General features: G+C 45.9%; 1 protein-coding gene across 6 annotated transcripts in view; it reads left to right on the top strand.

Moving 5' to 3' along the window:
- Positions 1 to 18,747, top strand: part of syt1a (synaptotagmin Ia) — an 85,478-nt gene that overhangs the window by 41,797 nt on the left and 24,934 nt on the right. For 2 of the 6 annotated variants that reach the window (XM_057023118.1, XM_057023119.1), the window contains one exon: positions 8,894 to 8,981. The exons of the other annotated variants lie outside the window; for them this stretch is intronic. The gene's annotated coding sequence lies outside the window, so the exon portion shown is untranslated. The remainder of the gene's footprint in view (positions 1 to 8,893; positions 8,982 to 18,747) is intronic. 6 annotated transcript variants of the gene reach the window in all.

Below are 18,747 nucleotides of genomic sequence, written 5' to 3'. Positions count from 1 at the left end.
TGAGACGAGGGTCTGGTACTCGTGGTGTGGTCAGAGGTGACGGTTATTCAGAGGAGATAAAGGGGCTAAAGCTGCGCGCTGGCTTCTTAACTCCGGTTGCTTTGTCATTTAATGAGACTGTAATCGGATCACTGCGTTGCCTTCCCTGCTGTTTGTCATTTCCCCTTTGTCATTTCTTATCTCTGTCTCTCCGTCCTCATTATCCCAGATTCTGTTGAAACCAACTAGTCCATCTCTCCTTCCCGTCCTTCCCTCCATCCAAGCATGCTGATGTACAGTAGACTATTAAACAAAGATGGGCTACTGGGCCGGAGGCTCAGCAAAGCTTTTCTCTTTCTTGGCGTTTTTTTTTTTTCTGCTCTCATTTTCCAACATGAAAGAGGTGAAGGTTGCATCGAGGGGCTTCAAATAAGCCCCCTCTCTCTATTTGATTCCATTGAAACCATGAAAGACCAGCACACACGCATCCTTTCAGACGTAAAGCCGACTCGGCTTCAGGATTTTGCCTCAATTTCAACTTCATTTTTCCACCACCTTTCATTTCTTTTATTCTTCCCCAGCATTCAGTATGCTCTATTCACATCAACTGGGCCGCACTGACTCCTTGGAAAATGGATATGCGTGTCCCAGAGTGGACCTGAACAGTCTGCTCATTTCTCATAATCACACCATTGTTGCTATTAGACGTACAATATGTGTTAAATCTGGACTCGCTTATGGAGACAGTCCATTGTGACTCTCTCGATTGGACGGCAATTGAATGCTTTTTCTCATAAAATGTCGCTCCTGCTGACAGGCTCGTTTTATTTCACAACTATTTAGTGTGTCTGCTGTGAGATCTCACCACTGCATCAATAGTTAATGAGTCCATTCACACTGCTGAACAGTCCCATATTAAACACAGTTCAGGCTGACTTAGATTTGGATTAGGCATCATGCTGACCTTCAGCTAACCTTGCAGAGTGGGCTTGTAAATAAGGGGTGGCAACATGTCCGAGTATTAAATCTTCTAAAAGAGGAAGAGAGACGCGCACTAAAGGAGCACAGACTCTAATATACACACCTCTAATATGTTTGGAGTTAAATTTTTCTGCTTTGTGGCGGCGTCTGTAGGTCTCCCAGCGTGTCATGTGTGGGTGTTGCTCTGTGTTCAGACCAGATCACTCATGCCTGGACTTTACAGCTTTCAAGCCCAGAGCGGCACGCACCTCCTTTCGCTCCAGCGGAGCTGCAATCCACGCTCCCTGTGACTCATTGCTCTCGTGCTCTCTGATTGGCCAGCTTTTTCGCTCCAGGGAAAGATGGGACGGAGTGGGGCCGGCCTCCAACGAGCGGTTCTTTTTACGCGGCGTCTGACAAGAGTGATATTTGATTGGAAAGTTAAAGAAAACATGTTGCTCATTCTGTTTATTAGCTGAATACGTGCAGACTGGACGCACTCCGGTCAGCTTTTCCTCCATCACAGCGATGCATCGGGGGCCTCCAGCCATCTCCTCTGTGTGTCGATGATGCTGTCAGAACAGAAAGTGGAGCTGCCCGTGTCCTGTTTGCCCCCTACAGAAAGACCTGCTGCACACAGACACCTTAAACCATGTTTCATTAGGAGCATCACACTGAGGCCGAGCAGCGCTGATCCAGTGCTCCTGTGTAGAACTTCCTGCGGAGCATGACCCTGCTCGGTGTAGCGGGTATTCCTGTTACTGTGGGAGGAGAAAGTAAAGATCCAATTGGAATATTTGCCACCTTTAAGCTCTTTGGGCTAACAGTGACTGAGTCCACAGGTGGACTAAACCAGGTAGACCAGGTAAATAAACTTTTCAAATAAGCAGAGCTCACAAGTGCTTGTTTGCCACAGTGCACGTAGCTCACTGGAGCGTTAAATCCCACTTGGCTTTCAGACTGGGTTACTCTATGGGCTTTGTGTCCCCCCTTTAATGAAAGATATCAAATGATTAGAATTTAGTTGAATATCAGGGAAATAAAGAGAGCCCCTTCCACGTGGCTTTCTGGTTCCATAATAATCAGAGCAGAATCATGGAGAATCCGCCGCTCCCCGACAGAAGCAAAGAAGGAGCTGGGATTGATGCTAATTACCTTCCACAAATAGATTAGATTATTTTACCTTGTGATCATAAGAATCCTAATCTTTTGTGTTCCCCAGTCTGGAGTTAGAACCTGACATTTCGTCAGCAAAGATCATGCCCACCCATCGCTCCTTTTCTTTAGTGCGCTCTCTTCTTCTTTCCGCGCAACGAAGCATTCTGATTCATCTGCCGGGTTGTCATTCATGCAGCGCGCACGTTCACAGCAGCTTTTTAGTTAAATGCCATGCTGGTACATGCAGATCATCTTAAAACTGAGCCTCACGTTTCAGATTTATTATTAAATCTAAATCTGTTTCGGTGAAATGAAACCTTGCTGTCTTCTGCCCTGGAGGTCACACAGGACTTCCCGGGCCTAAACTGATACTGTACGTCAGTTCATGGGCGTGCACACCCGTCCATACGCTGACTATGGATTTTGTGGTTGATTGCATGTCCACTAAGTGCAAACGAAAGTCTGGCCGCTGTCACCAACACCAGCACGGACTCGTCCAGACAGACACGATGTGAGCTGCCCAAGCCCTGCCCTGAGGCTTCCATTATCATCAGCAGATAGCAAGACGCTGTCACGCCTCCCTCTCCCTCACTTCTCTCTGCCGGACCCTCATACACGTGTCCCCTAATTAGGACAGCTAATAACTAACCGGGGTCATTTGTATATGTGTGTATTAGCATAATTGAATAGGCATGAGTTAAGTGTTTTCCAGTGGTGTGTTAATAACGCGCTTCGGAAAAGAGGCCAGTACACAGACGGCTGTGTTTATTCGCCTCAGCGCTGCGATGAAGTGAGAGGCATTCATCTGTTCAGCCTCCTCCCCTTTGACCCGCCTCTCTTCGTCTCCTCGTCATCTGTCAACGCCGTGAAATTAAGGTGTGGCCGTATTATTCTTTTCTTTGTCTCCTGGGATGTCCTTGATTCTGAAGCTGTGTGTCGACTGTAGCTAATAAACTGTAGCCATAGCTGTGTGAAAAATGGGGCTCCTGACCCGACCACAGGTAGTAGTCTCCTCTTCCGCTGCCAGTAATAAACCCTCCTCTTCCCCACAGAAGCCTAAATAGAAGCATGAGGGGGCATGGAAAGACATTCCAGGTGAATTTGGCTCAAAGTGAAAAAAAGAATGAGGGGCGCAGAGGGTGACTGCGGGGCTAGAAAGAGGATACATTTTCCATCTGGGCACGCTGCAGCGGTCTCCGTGTTGTGTTAATCAGACCACTGCCGTCGGAAAGGAAAGGACAGTTTTGAGTTTCTCTTTCATCTCCGAAGGCCGCAAAGACAAAAAAAAAAGAATCCTTTTCTGCAGTCCAGACAGACAAAAGAGAGACAAAACTGAGATTCTTTGAGCACTATACTATGTTTGTATTTACAATTTCAATCTTAATTCCACCCCGCTTTTTGAAGCCATCATTTGATTCTGTTTAAAGGATCTGTCAGGTCAAAGGGACGACACAGAGAGTTAAAAGCCAGGGGGTTATCGAAAAATCAGACATTTCCTCAGAACCGTGTCCTTAAACGTATCGACAAGCTCTGAAGGAGATCAGCATGCAGTGGATGGAGGGCAATCACTGAGCTGGTCCTTCCACCTGGGACTCCGTTATCAGCGTCCCCTATCGAAAACGTCCACTACAAGAGATACAGATTCCATTACAGTTGTGTCTCACAGGGCTGAAGCATTCTAATGAATCCATGCAAACGATCTCTGTGACAGCAAACGGCATCACTTTGGACCCGCTTCAACCTGTTGACGAGAGATGCGCAGTGTTGGCGTGCATGTGCACTGACCTCTTCCCCTCCATTCATTTAGCAAGAATGTGCCCAAAGAGTCACGTTTGGCAAAAATGCAATCAGTAGCTTTAGGTTTCCTCTCCGAGCGCGCGCTCTCCCACCAATCATCAGAGCGCGTGCGGTAATGAATTTCAGTAAGCGAGGACAAAGTGAGCGGAATAATGAAAGGCAAACGTTGAGGTGGTGCAGGAGCTCGTGCATTATTCATCTGCCGTCACCCTCACCCTCTGTCAAAAGTTGGTGACTGTTGTTTTGGTTGGAACTCTTTGTCAAAGCCAAACAGACAAAATCAGCATTTCTTCTTTTACATGACGCCGCCTTGGCTCGAAAACCACAGACCTCAGGATAAACAGCTCCTGTCTTCACCCCCAGAGGCCCAGCGGCTTATTTTTAAACTGACAGAAAGACTTTTGGCACCACTGAAGGAGGTTTTTTCCAGCAATGCGACTTTTAAAATTTAAAAAGCCAATAACGGCGTGATGATTTATCCTCGGTGTCATTTAGATTCTTCCCCTGTCTCTTCTAGCCAAACCTCGCTCCCAGTCTCGTTCCCTTCCAGTGTGCCACAATTGTCAGTATTAATAACCTCTCCGCCTCCTGATATGCTAAACCCTGAGGAGGTACAAATTACCCAGCATGCACCGAGGGAGCGCAGTTCACACAGAGCTGCTGGATCATGGTGGCTTGACTTTGACATGCACCGAATTACCTGCTCTTACCAAGTTAACATTTCCACACACAGTTGCTGCATGAGTTCCCTCCCAGGACTCAGAAATGTGTCTCAGGAGTCAGTGCACGTGACCTCCGTGCACGGCCTTCCTGTCTATTACTGTTTAAGCATCGGTTTTAGTTCATTTAAAGTTTTAAACAGACTCATCTCATATCCAGCTCAGTATTGAGTTTATGAATGATTGGAAAACAGGTTGACGTTTATTCTTGTGACGCATCAGTGGAATGTGACTCTCACATCAACCATCGTACAGCAAATGTGTGTTCATCCGCAGCTTAAAATAGTTCCCTAGTTGTTCCTCTTGGCTTAATAATTACAGTGTACACCTGTTTTAACAAATATATCTTTTAACAGTGCCTGTAATGAAATATTTCTCCCAGTTTCTTACACTTATATTATTTTTATGGATTTTTTTTATATCCTTACAGCACACATTGTTATGTCTCATGTCTGAGTTGTAATGGGCCAGAAGATGGAAATGGTTACAAGGTGCTGAATGCTGATTTACATGTAATTACATTCTGTAAATTTGTTTTGCAAACAGTCATTGAAAATGTGAATGTATCATAAGTGACAGAGGCAAAAATTAATACAACACAGACGCAGACAAGGGGAAAAATGGAGGTCAGAGTGTTTACAACAGCTCTGTAATTGGAAAGAAAATGTGATGCCAGTCATTCTTTCAGTGTTTCCTGTCTGGACCAGACAAACAAATGTTGTGGACCTGATGGTTTAAGAGCTTTTAGTGAGCTGAACTGCACCCACGAGGCCCCGCATTTCCCTGGCCTGAATGCACCAATTAGATCAGTGACAGCAGTCTAACCTCAGGTTCTCCTCAGCCCGTGTCTCTTACCCCACCTGCCTTTTCCGCTCTCGTCCATCAATCAGTTCAGCCCGCACCACGCTTGAGTAAGCTTGACTGGCACTAAGGAGCCTTAGAGCGCCCTGTGTGGTGGTAACCAGTTCATAAACATGCATATCCACACCTCTCTGGTCCAAATGGGGCTCACCTGGCAAACGCATCAATATATTGAAGAGAAGATAAGAAGATCATTGCTGTCTTTCCCAGGGCTGGCTATTGTTAGGTCGGTCACTTCTGCTGGTTGGAGGACAATGCTCAGGTCATTCCTCAAACGCCCGGCTCGTGTGCTCTCACTGCTCACCAGTGTTGATTGAAGCATTGATTATGTTCAGCTGCTGCTCGGCTGTTGGTCCCCAAGCATAAAGATATATATCCTGTAATATTTGTGCGTTCATCAGCGTGATGGTGAAGTGACGGTTACAGCTTTAACCTTGTACACACACCTTAATGAGTCACTTTCCAACCAAAACACACTAGTTCACCAGGTAATGCTCTCAAACGTTGGCGACCAGCCTTCAATCAATAGAAACACCAAATGTCCTGACAGACTCGGTAACTGTGTTTGTTTTATGCTTTATTATATGTTGTATTCCAGCCTCCTGATGCTTGAGCTTTCCTGGTGCATTACTTAAAGTCATACCTGAACAACTGGGAGGGGGGGTTTGTGACTCTTTTTAACACAGTTCACTATTTTTCATAAATATGCAAAATGCTGTATTTAATTGAAGCAGCATGTAAATTTAATTTAAACTTTCCAGACACTTTATATTCTTTGCGAACCAGGGATAACAGACCATAAATAGCATGACCTGACCTGCCGGGTTAGGAGGTTACACGTCTTTGAGATGGAAATGCTGGAATGAAGAGCTGACGGGATTAAAACCATACATGGCAGACAGGTGGGAAACAAAGTTTTCACTCAGCGGGAGGTTTGGTAATAAGATTTTTGGAGCAGGAGCTCACAGATGGCTGTCATCTCCACGTGTGGCCAAGAATTTCTGGCTTTATTTGCCTCCGTTTCATAGCATTGTTTCCCCCTCCTTTGATTAATCTCTCCTCCACCTGTACTCTGTCAGAGGGAATTCTGACGTGGACCGTCAGCCTTCTCTGTTTACAGGCTCAACACAATATCCTGCCATGTTTTTGCAATATTTGCGTGATTTTTCTGGCCGCATCAAACTGCATTTACGGTGCAATGGAAGCCAAATCTGTCCAGCAAAGCTAATTTCCTGAATCAGACACTCTGAGATTCTGGCTCATCAAGGATCAGCAGTGGATTCGTAGCTGTTGCATGTTACCCTGAAACTCAGAGTCCATATTTTATCAGCTGGAGATGGTCACACGCGGCGTCAGAAATGTGCTCATGTGTTTGGGAATGTGCCTCATACGTCAGCCGGAGTGTGTCATGTCTTTATTTTGAGGGAGGCTGCATTTTCACACTAGTTCTTGATGTTTCGGGATGTGTAAGGGATGGCTTAACGCCACGCGCCGTCCCTGGTTTCCATGACGACTGATCCCACTATGATAATCGGATTGCTGCTATAGCTGTGAAAACCTCTGCTTCTTTAAGAAAATTAGAGCAGGAAATGGCGGCGTGAGGCCCTGGAGTGCGTGACCATGAACTGGACCGTCGCTGGGAGGGTCAGCTGGGATAGATCCGGCATGTTCCGGAGATGAACCCTTTGATAACAACGATGATGGTGATGGTATTGACTTTTTTAGAATGGGCGTTTATTATCCTTTGATTGATGCTGTCTTTTCCTGCCGTTCTCTCTCCGTAACGTCAGGTGTTTTCACACATACAGTCTGGTTGAAATCTTACACAAATCAAAACAAGGAATAAACAGCAGCAAAAGATTAGTTATTGATTTACATGAGCTGTGAAGCAAGACCGCTGTGTCTAGATGATCAATAACGGCTGTAAGTAATGTATCTGCAGTTTTAATGCTCTCCTTTTATATTTTGGTGTATATTTCTTTCACATAACTGAAAGCACTGCCAGCGTTCATTCATTTAACGGTCTCACATTTATCTCACGCTCAAAGTGCTGCTATAGATTCTGTCGTCTTGGCACAAGACAAATGACCCTTTTAGCTCAGGGGATCGTTTAAATCGCGTCAGGTACGCCCAGAAAGGCTTCTGAGGAAATTCAGATCGCAGAGGAGCATCAGCAACACATTTTACAGACCAAAACTCGCTCGCCCGGACCCACAAATAACTATCGGGTTCCAGATCATTTAATTCCACCCAGGCAACCTCTTTGGAGGCCAAAGTCTGCTGTTGAGGACACGTTTGTTTCAGCATAATAAAGTTTTCTGAATGCTGATCAAGGTTCGCTTGGAGGAAACATTAGAGTTCGAGTGTATGTCTGAGCTTTACCTCTGCTGTTGCCATGGCACTAAAAGGTCAGCAGATATGGCCAAGACACACATTATTCTCCCTTGCTGGAAATTAGCGTCCGTCTGATCGCTAGACGGGATGCAAAGGAATCATCCTTCTCAGTCACGCATATGAAAGCTGCTGCGTCTTCAGAACATGTCAGCGGGTGTTTGATGATGGGAAGCAGGGCAAAGATCAACAGCGTTTGATAGCAGGTGACAGCGCCATGCTCTGTTAACATCAGTCTCAGGCAATTTAAAAGGAGGGTTGCATCACATTGACCCCTCTGCTCTAAAGGTCACAGTTTTAGTCCTTTTAGGAAGTTGAGCTCATTGATGGGACCTGGATATTTCTGCTGAGGCCAGTAAGATCTAATGATCTTAACAGGCATCAGCGTTCAATCAGAAACCATCATGCCTGACTCATAATGACAGGCCTTAGTAGCATGACTGATAAGCTAATAGACTGATCACACTCAACTGGGAGAGTTATGTCAAGATTACAGATAAAAAATAAATAAAAATGGATTCCACCGGAGCAGGGAACCTGGAATAAATTAGACATCCTAATGAGAGGATATAGATTAAATCAAATAGACTGCTGGGAAAGATAAAGGATGTCTGCTTAAAAAAATCAAAAACAAACAATTCTAAGAACCATTTTCCCATGTCCCAGATCTCCTACTTTAAAAACACCACAATAGTAGATTTGCTTTTTTTAGCTGTGTTTTTGGATCAAAAGGAAACCAGATTGATCTGCTGTCTGTTTACAGCGGTTTGTTTCTGCCTTGTGTTGCGTTGGCGTCTCACCCCTGATTACAGTTGTTCTTCTCGAAGCTAACACAAACACCGGATCCAGGTCAGTTCACAAGTCTGTGTCGCTAATGTTAGCGACGAACAGAGGTCACATCGGTGACCCTCTAAAATCCAACCTACCACAGATTTGTCCCGTCAGACCGCCTCTTCTGAATTTTGAGATCATTTATTGTGTCTTCTGGCCCTCAGGTGAGCCACGCTTTACTTTTGATGTTTATTCAGGTTGTCAACGTCTGACTGTGGACGGAGTCAGGCTGACAGGCGGGTACCTTTTGCTTAAAGAGCGCTGACTGTTGGCCCACAGCTGAAGGTCAGAACTCATGCACACACCCTCATTTGTGAAAATTCATTCCAGTTTAGGAGAACCATCAGAAACCTGTAGATTATTTCACCAAAGCAGTAAAAAAAAGAATAGCTGAAGTATATAAAACCAATTTAGGCAGTTCCTGTTTGTATGACTTTGACCTCTGTATTTGAAGAGTGATTCAGTCATGTAGAATACTGCAGCATGTCTTAGCTGGGTGGTTTATCATCGAGCATTCAGTTTAGCATTTTTATGAACTTGACAACAGGCTGGAGTCATGTTTTCACCCCAGCAAAGTGGTTCACTCAAGTGTCGCCAGACAGGCAAAGATTTTCCCTTTGTGCTTTAAAGAGCGACGCAGAACTGTTCTCTGTGTCGTGGCTAAGCTCTTTAACAGAGACAAAGCGGTTGTCATTATTCTTAACACCACCTAATTCCCTTAAATGTCACAGGAGCGTAGTCAGCCACTGCTGAACGGAGCAACAGTTTAAAACCCGGCAATGCTATTTTTCTTTAGCTGCTATATATTTTATGCTGTTGATCGGATCCAGAGAGACAGTACATCAGGATCAGCAACTGTGACGGTGTGTTTCCTGTACGAGTGCGCTGCAGGATTGCTTCCTGGACATCGTGATTTGAACGCTTCCCCTCTCTCCATTGGGTAGCCTGCAACCACGCGTTCGTACCAGAGTGTCATTTATGAACAAGTGTGGACATTCCTCCTCGCTCCCTCGTGGCATAGCAGACAGCTTGTTCAGTCAAGGGTTGTCAGCTGCAGATGGCTGAAGACAATAAACATGATCAAACATGGGGGCGGCTATTTGCTGCAGCATCATAGATTGATGTAGTATTGCCATTTCATAATCCGTCCCTCTTTTTTTTTACCATATCCTCAAAGAAGTTGACGTTCTGCTTGGTAACACCAATGACAGGGCCTCTATACCAGCTGTGAACCATATAACTCCTGTAATGGGGTGGTGGGCCTTCCCTCTTTATTAATGGTGTTTATAAATCACCAGTCAGCTCAACCTCAACCTGCAGGGGGCCCAGATCAGGCTATCCAGTAATCACTGTTTTAGCACCGACAGGTGGACTTCTCTCCTCTCACTGGATTTCTTCTGTACCGTTTGGCATTCATCTGCATTCGTGTTGGTAAATTTGTATGAAAGTATTTGAGCCATATTGTCTTGGTAGGATACATGTAGACCTGGCGAACTGTTTTAAGAAGAATTAAAGGCATATAAACGGAGTCCGCCACGTCTCCCTCAGCCTAATAATCACGCTCGAGGGTCCCTCTCCAACCACAATGCTGCCTGATTGTATGGCCCTCAGACTAGGCCACAGCAAGATTGTGCAAGGCTGGCTTTACTTCATCATCAGTCCAAACTTCTCTGTTCATCATTCACCTTCTCTGCTTTTGTGTCAGCACCCTTATGTGCCATTTTGAGCGATTAAATAAAGGTCTTTTGACAGCTTTGATTAGGCATTATGAGAGATTCCCTGGGCTTTTGTGCACATGAAAAAAGCTGGATGAGCTATTCTTTCATGCTGCAGCTGCAGTAATGAAATAAGAACGTAGCTCCGAATGGGAGGTGATCCATCCATGTAGTCATGGCTAGTCTGAGCTGAATCTACCATCATGTATTCAATTTGAGCTAATAACTCACCACATTGCTTTTTTTAGTTGAAGAAATTGAAGTGATGTGGGTGAATGTGGGTGTTTAAAGAGGATATTACAGCAGAACGGCACCACAATACAATGATTTATCGTTCCAATCTTCTTAAAAAACCTCAGCCTTCTCTTTGTGACCTCTACTACCCAGATTACAAAGGGCACAGAGAAAAGTAAGTGATAAAGGGAAAACCCTCAGTGCCTCCTCGCCACTCCCACCCACGTTTATCTGAGATAGAGCTTCTCGTAATGGACCAATTTCAGCCGTGCCTGGAGCAAACCGGTTCCTTTATTCTTATGCACTGGACTCTTCCTCTTTGGCCAAATTGTGCAGACAGACAGAGAGCTACAGGAGGATAGACCCCTCCCTGGCAGACTAAAAGATGGCGAAGCCATGAGGTTTCAGGATGGGCACGGCGGTGAGCTCATATTATGGATGGTAATGGACTGTTTGTATGCCCGGCTGCCTCCCCGTCTCATATTGTTCGTTCAGCCGGCTCCTGTGGCTCTGCACCTCACTCCAAGGTCACAGGGGCTTATTTAGAGAAGCCGGCCCCTCGCCTACAGTACTTGAATCCCCCTGGTGGAGCCGTCCAGGTCCAATCACAGTGAGATCTGAGGTAATAAGCATTGCTCCATCCGGGTGCACACAGGGAGAGCAGAGAGGAGGAGGACAAAAGAGGAGTGTAGCCTGGGATTCAGAGCGTGGCAGGGGGATGAGAAGCTGTGTTGTTGGTTTTAAAAGAAACGCTGGGAAAATGGCTTTAAAATTGCTGCACCGAACCCTCTGGGAATAGTGTAAAAATAATGTGGTTTGGCTACTGCGCCGATAGAAATGATGGATTTTTACATTTTCTCAGCTTACAGGCATTTACTTATTCAAACCTCAACAGACCCTAAATGAATTTTAAAAAAGGTCGTAATTGACCTGTGGTTCTGCTTCGTTAATCAGTGTAAAATATTCTCTAATATTAGGTCATGCTTTATAATATATACTGGATATTATTATTTATTTATGTGTCTTGTATTTCTCCTTGGGCCGCCCTGCTGAAGGGTTCAAGTCTATCCACTTGTAACATACAGATGCATAAAAAGCAGCAGATACCATCAGCACGCTTCATAACAAAACTAGGGCAGGCTGGGCTGATGTGCTGCAAATCAATTTCTACAATGCCCGAGTGTGTAGCGACGACGAACCGTGCTGCTGTGTTATTAGTCACTATCTGTTTATTCGTTTGATCTTTATTTAAGCTGAATGAAATGGCACAGAAAAATGTTGCGTTCCTAAATGAAGGAGAGCTGCATGAAAGTGAGACTTCTGCTTTTTCAACCTCTAACTTTGTCTAGTTGTTGCGGGATTCATCGTCACATTTTGATTCTAGTGGATGCTTGACTGGAACTGACATCTTTTGGTCCCTCGCCAAAGCCACAGGAACCCTGTCAGATGGGGAACAACGGTGGGGGTTTGGACATTCTCCCTCTGTGGGTCCGCAGCGCTCCGCTGGCCTTTTCCCTGTCCAATCGGATTGGGCCACATTTCAATGACACGACTGGTTTCTGGCGCCTGTTGGAAGCCGTCCGGTATTCTGCTTGTGCCAGACAGGTCCACTGCTGAGATGTTACACAGAGAAAATGCTCCTCCACCCCACAGCTCTCCTGCTGTTTACCAAAAATTGGAATTATACCAGCAGCACAACCTCCTTCACAATGTCACTCCTCATTTAAATGACCAAATGTCAGGAAAAGATCAGGCCCAGGTTCAGAACTCTGTGGATGGTCCCCTACAGGGCAGGTTTCTTTCTGCTCTGTTTCCTTTGACACTGGTGACGTCATGGTGTGGTGCAGTTCTGCTTGTATCCCTCAGGGGGCACTCTCCTCCGATCCACTCGACTGAGATGACAACCAGGTCTATCGAAATTGCATCAATGCCGATGTTTCCAGCTGCACCGTTGTGGTCAGCCTCATCTCCTCATCGGAGATCCACAAACATTCATCCGGACTCTTTTACTCGGCAGCCCGTATTGCTGATTTAGGTTTTCAGAATGAAGAAGAGGCTACAGCGTTGGCTGCATCTGTTAGCATCTCATAGCTTGAGTCATAGTCATCTGTGAATGCATTTGCACTGAATGAACAAACGCCTCATCTCCATGCAGAATATTCACGCTTCCTCTTCTCTTCTTGCTTCTTTAAGTGTTAATGTTGTGGCTAAAAATGGAGTCTCAGTGAAGTCAGAAGGCTCAGTGACTCACAAGAAGCCATGACAGAGTGGTTTACATGAAGTGAGAGGTCCAAAGCCCACTTGGAATTAAGATGTGCAAGGAAATGGGATGTGCACCGGGGTTTGGTTTCGGGCCTGATGCACTCTGACAGCATTGGTGTGTCAGATGCACTTTTCTGTAAAGTAAAGGCAGATTGGACACAGATTCCATGACAGGACTTGTCTGGAGGCAGAAATAATCTGACATGTTGTGTAACTGTGAGAGACAAAATAAGTCACTACTTTGTGCAAGATGGCACCCACAACGTGAAGGAAAAAACAAACAGTTCAAACTTAAATGCTAATTAGCATCAATTAGCAGCAGCTTGCTTCACCTTACCTTAGGTGTGATGTAGCTCTTCCTGTTTTTATGAAACAAGCTTTTAAAAAATTTTATTCAGTGCATTTAATAAGAGGAAGTCCCAATTTGAAATAACACACATCCCCTTAGACCTCATTTATTTTAATCACAGGGCCATTCAGCCTTCAACGTTCACTCAAGCGTGGCAGCGTAGATGTTCCACTGCCGGCTCGGCCACAGTCGGCAGTGATAATTGTGCTGTGGGAGATGGGGAGGGTTCTCGCTAGTTGCCTGGAGGCACTGATACAGCAGATGTTGGAGTCTGGCTGACCAGTAGGGGGAACATTAAGATTACACACCTGGAGATGCAGGAGCTCAGAGAAAGGTGTTGGGATCAATGCAGCGCACGTCACTGTATGATGTGTACATGAGGGAACTTCTTCTAAATGAGAACTCAAAAGTCATCCTCGAGCGAGGTCAGAGATGCCTGCTGGCAAACAATGAGCTGAAAGATGGTTGGCCACAGCGGCTGTTTATGTCAATGTCACCCTCCCAATGTTATCTGTCAAGCTGCCACCACTGTCAATGAGTTCAATCTCACTCCTCACGCCACCCTGGCACCGTGGAGTATGATTTAGTGAGGCTGTTGTTTTAAATGATGGTGCCGCTGAGATCCAATCTGATGGCTCTTTCGAGTACTGAGGGGTGGAAGATGGAATTTTCTGTCTCTTCACTTCCCCTCAGAAAGATCACAGTCCCATTTGTTCAGTATTCCGCTTGAGCACTGTTGGTGTCATTATTTTGTCTGAGGAGACAAAATAATTAGAATTTTGCCACAATTACTGAGGTTATTGGACTTTTTCAGCCCTGCTGTTTCAGAAACAAGGCGCGTAGGTGAAACGTTGTGAGAGGCTGTGGGCACAGGAAAGGATGCCCAGGAGGGAAACACTTTGGGGGAGGAGGAGGAGGAGAAATTATACACATAGAAATAGAAAGATACAGAAATGCCAGCATAGAATGTGATAATCAGCATCAGCCTTTTGCCCGTTTTGCTGGCGTGAAATCTGCTGGAAAGGGCAGATCTGCGACACTCGAACCCCCCAATTCCGAAGTTTAATCATCTCTCACCTTCTGATCACGCTGTCCGATCACTCCGCGATGCCCCCGACGCTTCAGCAACCTGTCAGCACCCCCATCAAAGAGAAGGGGGCTCAGAGATCCTGTGACTCAAACGTGAAATGAGACCTGCAATCTGTCGCAAGTGGAAATGAGATTCAGGCTGTAGGTTTTCGGATTCCAGCCTGGGATGATCCACTGCTTGCTGATGTTTGCCTGCGTCTTTTTTGTTTGTTTCCGAGTGTCGTACCACTCGATCCATCCCGACGGCGTCGACATCATCTGCGTACAGCACGCAGTCGGTGCTGAATTAAAAGGTCAATGGGCAGCAGCAGTTGAAGAGCACTTGAAAATCCATCTGTTGGAGGACTTTAGGAACGCCTGGGACGTGTCTTCCTGTCTCCGACATCATGGAAATTGACGGCGGCAGCAAACAAGCAAGTGCAAGAGTTCAAAACAGAGCACTCCCCCGTGAGTGGAGGGGTTTAGGGGCATTTTTCTGGTCCTTAACTTTACAATACCTAATTTTTTAATGATGAAATATGACGATATGCAGCAATTTGCAGAATGACAGAGAATTGTCTCCTACCTCGCAGAGGCAGGTTGTCACCGAGGGAGGATTGAACGAGTGGGTGGGTAGAAGAGGAGGAAGAGAATCAAGAGGGTGGAAGCTAAGTAAAATCAATACCGGAGGGAGAAATATTTATTTATTTATTTGTTTCTCCGCTGAGTGACACCTCTAATTGGTCATGCCACTTTGAACAGAGACTTGCGAAATGTCAAAGTGGAAGTTTTTCCTCCTGCGCCCGTTGACAAATGCACCATGATTCGTATAAAGCACGTCTGTTCATGCCTTGGCCATGGACATGGTCATTCACATGACCACATGTACAGCACACTCTTGTAGAATCTCCTAACTGGCTGATGGTGCCGCTAATTCACATTGAATTTCCATCCCTCTCTTTCCATCCTTAACAACACCACCGGTAGCTAAGCAGATTCCCCTGAAGGATCCACTTGGAAGTGGGCATTGATGGAGCAACTAGCTGCCCTTTATCCGGCGGAGTCGCCCACCAGTAGTCCCCCCCCCCCGCCTTGCAGGACATCAGCCTGATTCCAACAGACACGTTTCCCGGGGCGCCGCTACATTAGCCCCGTTCCTGAAACCAACCCCTGCTGCCCCCTCCGGCCTCCCACGCAACCAGGGCGAAGGGTCTGCAAGTGTGGGAGGCGGTTAGAGAAAACGGCGCAGGTCAGCTGAGCAGGGGGGCAGGTCACAATAGCCCCCTGACAGTTTATGTGTGAGTAATTCAAAGGTAACGGAGCTTTTAAGCAGCCGTGATGAGCAGGTAAAGAGCAACCCCAGCCAGCAGGCTTTGCTGCCCTCCCTCTGAATAGTCATAGAAAGCAGCAACGTTAACAACATGACCTCCCAGCTCAGCTGATGTTAGCAAGAACTGGCAGAACCCGCGGTGAAACGGTGCTTTAGCTTCCATTATCAGCACCAGTGAACGATCGGGCGGAAGTCATTCACACTTTGATAAAATCTCATTACAATCTATTAAGTCCCGTGAAAACGGCATTGGGGCGTTTGCCTGAATATCAGCTGTAGTTTCCTTGCTCGTTATGCAGATCACATCGTTTGAAAGCCACTTTGAATGTCGGATAAAAAGGAAAGCCTCTCCTAATATCAGCCTCGGGAGTGTTTGCCCCTCCGCCGGCTTTCTGATAGAGTCTTGGTATTGATTCCAACATCAACAACGGTTAATGCCAGCTTCAGCATCTAAATGTGTGATTTTCTCTCCGCTGCACTCGGCTCCTGTCTCCCCTGACTCATTTAGCCCCTCGCTGACAGACCTATTTTCCAGGGGGGTGTGTCGCCTTGCAGCTTTTTCCATATAAATAGACTGAACGTATCCAGCAACAACTGGGGGAGCGTGTACGGGGAACAGCAATAAGGGATCCAGGCCCCCTGGATTCTTCTGTTTTGAAGACAACAAGCCTGCTCTTTCTGACATTCCTCCCTGCTTTTGAAGCAGTAATTGAAAATGGAGGAATCTTTCTGCACTGCCTTAATAGAGCCGTCCTGCCCTCGCTGCAAAGCGGGGTTAATAACTTTTCCCAGTTCCATTACCCCCTGAGATTGGCTTCAGGTGAGTAAAGAGGCTACGCCGGACAAGGGGAAGTGACCAAGGGGTCTTCTCGGCTCCCTCTTATCCCTCCTCACAGCAGACAGCCAACACACTCATTTACATGACTTATTTTATCCATGAGACCCTGCAGTCACGTGCGCACATGTGTCCGTGTGTGGAGGAAGCTCAACCGGCAGCTTATAATTAATGTGTTGCTTCACTAGTTCGTGTCCTTCTCATTCGCCTTCCCAAAGTTTTCCCGGTTTTCCAGCCGCCTCGATGGGTCCAGTAGGATTTGATGTGGTGCATATTTGACCAGTTGCTGTTGTTACTCTGAAGCACTTTGACAGCAGTTGACTCCTGGTGAGGCGTCCTTCTCTGATGGGGAGGGAGGAGAGAGGTGACGTGGGAGCTCAGTAGGAGCTGCTGGGCTTCAGGATTTGTGCATGGGTTGATTTTTCTGTTAGAATGGACACAAAAACTCCCTGGTGATTTGATTTTAGTTGTGTTTACACCTGCTTACCAATAAAAAAAACTAGTTCTTTATTTAATACTGAGATCAAAGCGATAACTGTTTTAAACTCCTTTTTCTAGCGTTATTTCAAGGGAAACACCGATGAGCTGCTGTCTGAAGTTGCTGTAACTTGTTTTCATTGATTTATTTTTCCATCGTCAGTAAGAACTCTATCCTGAAGAAGAGAGAATAAAGGAGAAAAGCTAAAGGGCTAACAGCTAATAACATACTCTTCATAACAATGCTGTTAGATGACAATCACGATGAAGGTCACAACCGAGCGGCATTTTCTTCTTCCATATTTAATACTGATGCCAGAATATTCAATTAGCAGAGCCGAGTCGTAACTGTTAGATGATTAAATGCTCCGTAAAGCATGAAATTACTTTAAATAAATAAATAAATAAATAAATAAATAAAGTTTATTTGCAGAATCTCTCCGCTGCTGAATAATGTGTTGTTTATCACAGCACTTTATTATGCATGCACATCACAAGCTGCTTTAATTAACAGATGTTTTTTTCCTCGGCGTCATTTATTGCAATTACAGTGTTAGTGCTCCCGCGCGAGTCGCGAAAGTGTTCTGGTTACGATAATGGCTTCATCCTGATGGGAAGAGCTCTCCTCAGCTGGCCACGGTGACCGATCAAAGTGGAGGAGATGAACGCGCCACATCTGTTGTCCAACTGCCCATTATTAGACTTGAAAAGTCCTTATTTGCTTGTTGGTTCTCCACGCTTGATCTCAGGCAACGCTTACAGTTGGAGACTCCTGCTGCTTTTAATTTCCTTTGACATAACATTTATTGTGTAAATCTCTTCTTTTCGAGCTGCGTACGCTTTAGCCGGAGGTTTAAATTCCAGCCTTTCAACCGTGTCGGTAATATACAGAAAAGCCAAATATGTTTGCATTAAAACTGTCACCGTAGGGATAAAATTAGCTGGGAAAAGGCTTAAAACCATTAAAGGTTTGCATCTGTTTGATCTTCATTTCAATAAGCTTGAGGCCTAACAATTCCAATTAAGTGGAAGACGTGTTTTTAACCATTCTGCGCAGGCAGACGCGGAGACCTCCCACATCGACTCTTCCTCCCTACTGTCCGTGCTTTGTGCACTCGTCTAGTCAGTTCTTGTAAATCAGGCTAACACATTACAACTGCCAAACTGGTTAGCAATGATTAGCAGATAATTAATGATTAAAAAAGGGGTGAATCGTTGATTTACTGGGTGATTACCTCATGAAACAAGAGGGAATATTGGCAAAGTGCCATCCCGGGAGCAACATCGGTCCTGCTCTGGGATGAACCTGGCAGCCCTTCCTCAAACAGCACGAGCGGTCACACGCTGAGAAGCCACGCGCTTCCCGGAATCCCAACTGGAGGCGTCTTCTCTTCCTCCAAGCTTTTGTTTTGGTGAGTCTGTTGGCGAGGCTGATGGAGGAGATGGCGGGGAGGCTGGGAGCTCAGGAGCTGACCCAGTTAGAGAGGGTGGATGAGTGATGGAGAGAGCGGTGAGGAGGCAGGCATGCGCCAGCGTCCTCGCCGGGGTTGGGGACCTGCTGGGCCATCTGGTGGGCCGGTAATTGGGTTGGGCTTTTACACCTGAACCACACAACTCCTGAGAGATGATTGGAGCAAATGAAGGCAAATAAGTGACGTGCTGATGGGAAAGATGGCCACATTTTTGTTTAAAAATGGCTCGTGCCTTGTTATTTATGTCATTAAAATAGCATCATACGCAAGCTAATGTATTTGTGTGAGGGAGAGAGAGAGAGCGACGGG

The sequence above is a fragment of the Takifugu flavidus genome, chromosome 22 (assembly GCF_003711565.1).
Source record: "Takifugu flavidus isolate HTHZ2018 chromosome 22, ASM371156v2, whole genome shotgun sequence".
Classification (NCBI taxonomy): Eukaryota; Metazoa; Chordata; class Actinopteri; order Tetraodontiformes; family Tetraodontidae; genus Takifugu; species Takifugu flavidus.
The sequence above is the reverse complement of the archived record's forward strand: the minus strand, read 5'-3'. Positions and strand labels throughout refer to the sequence as shown.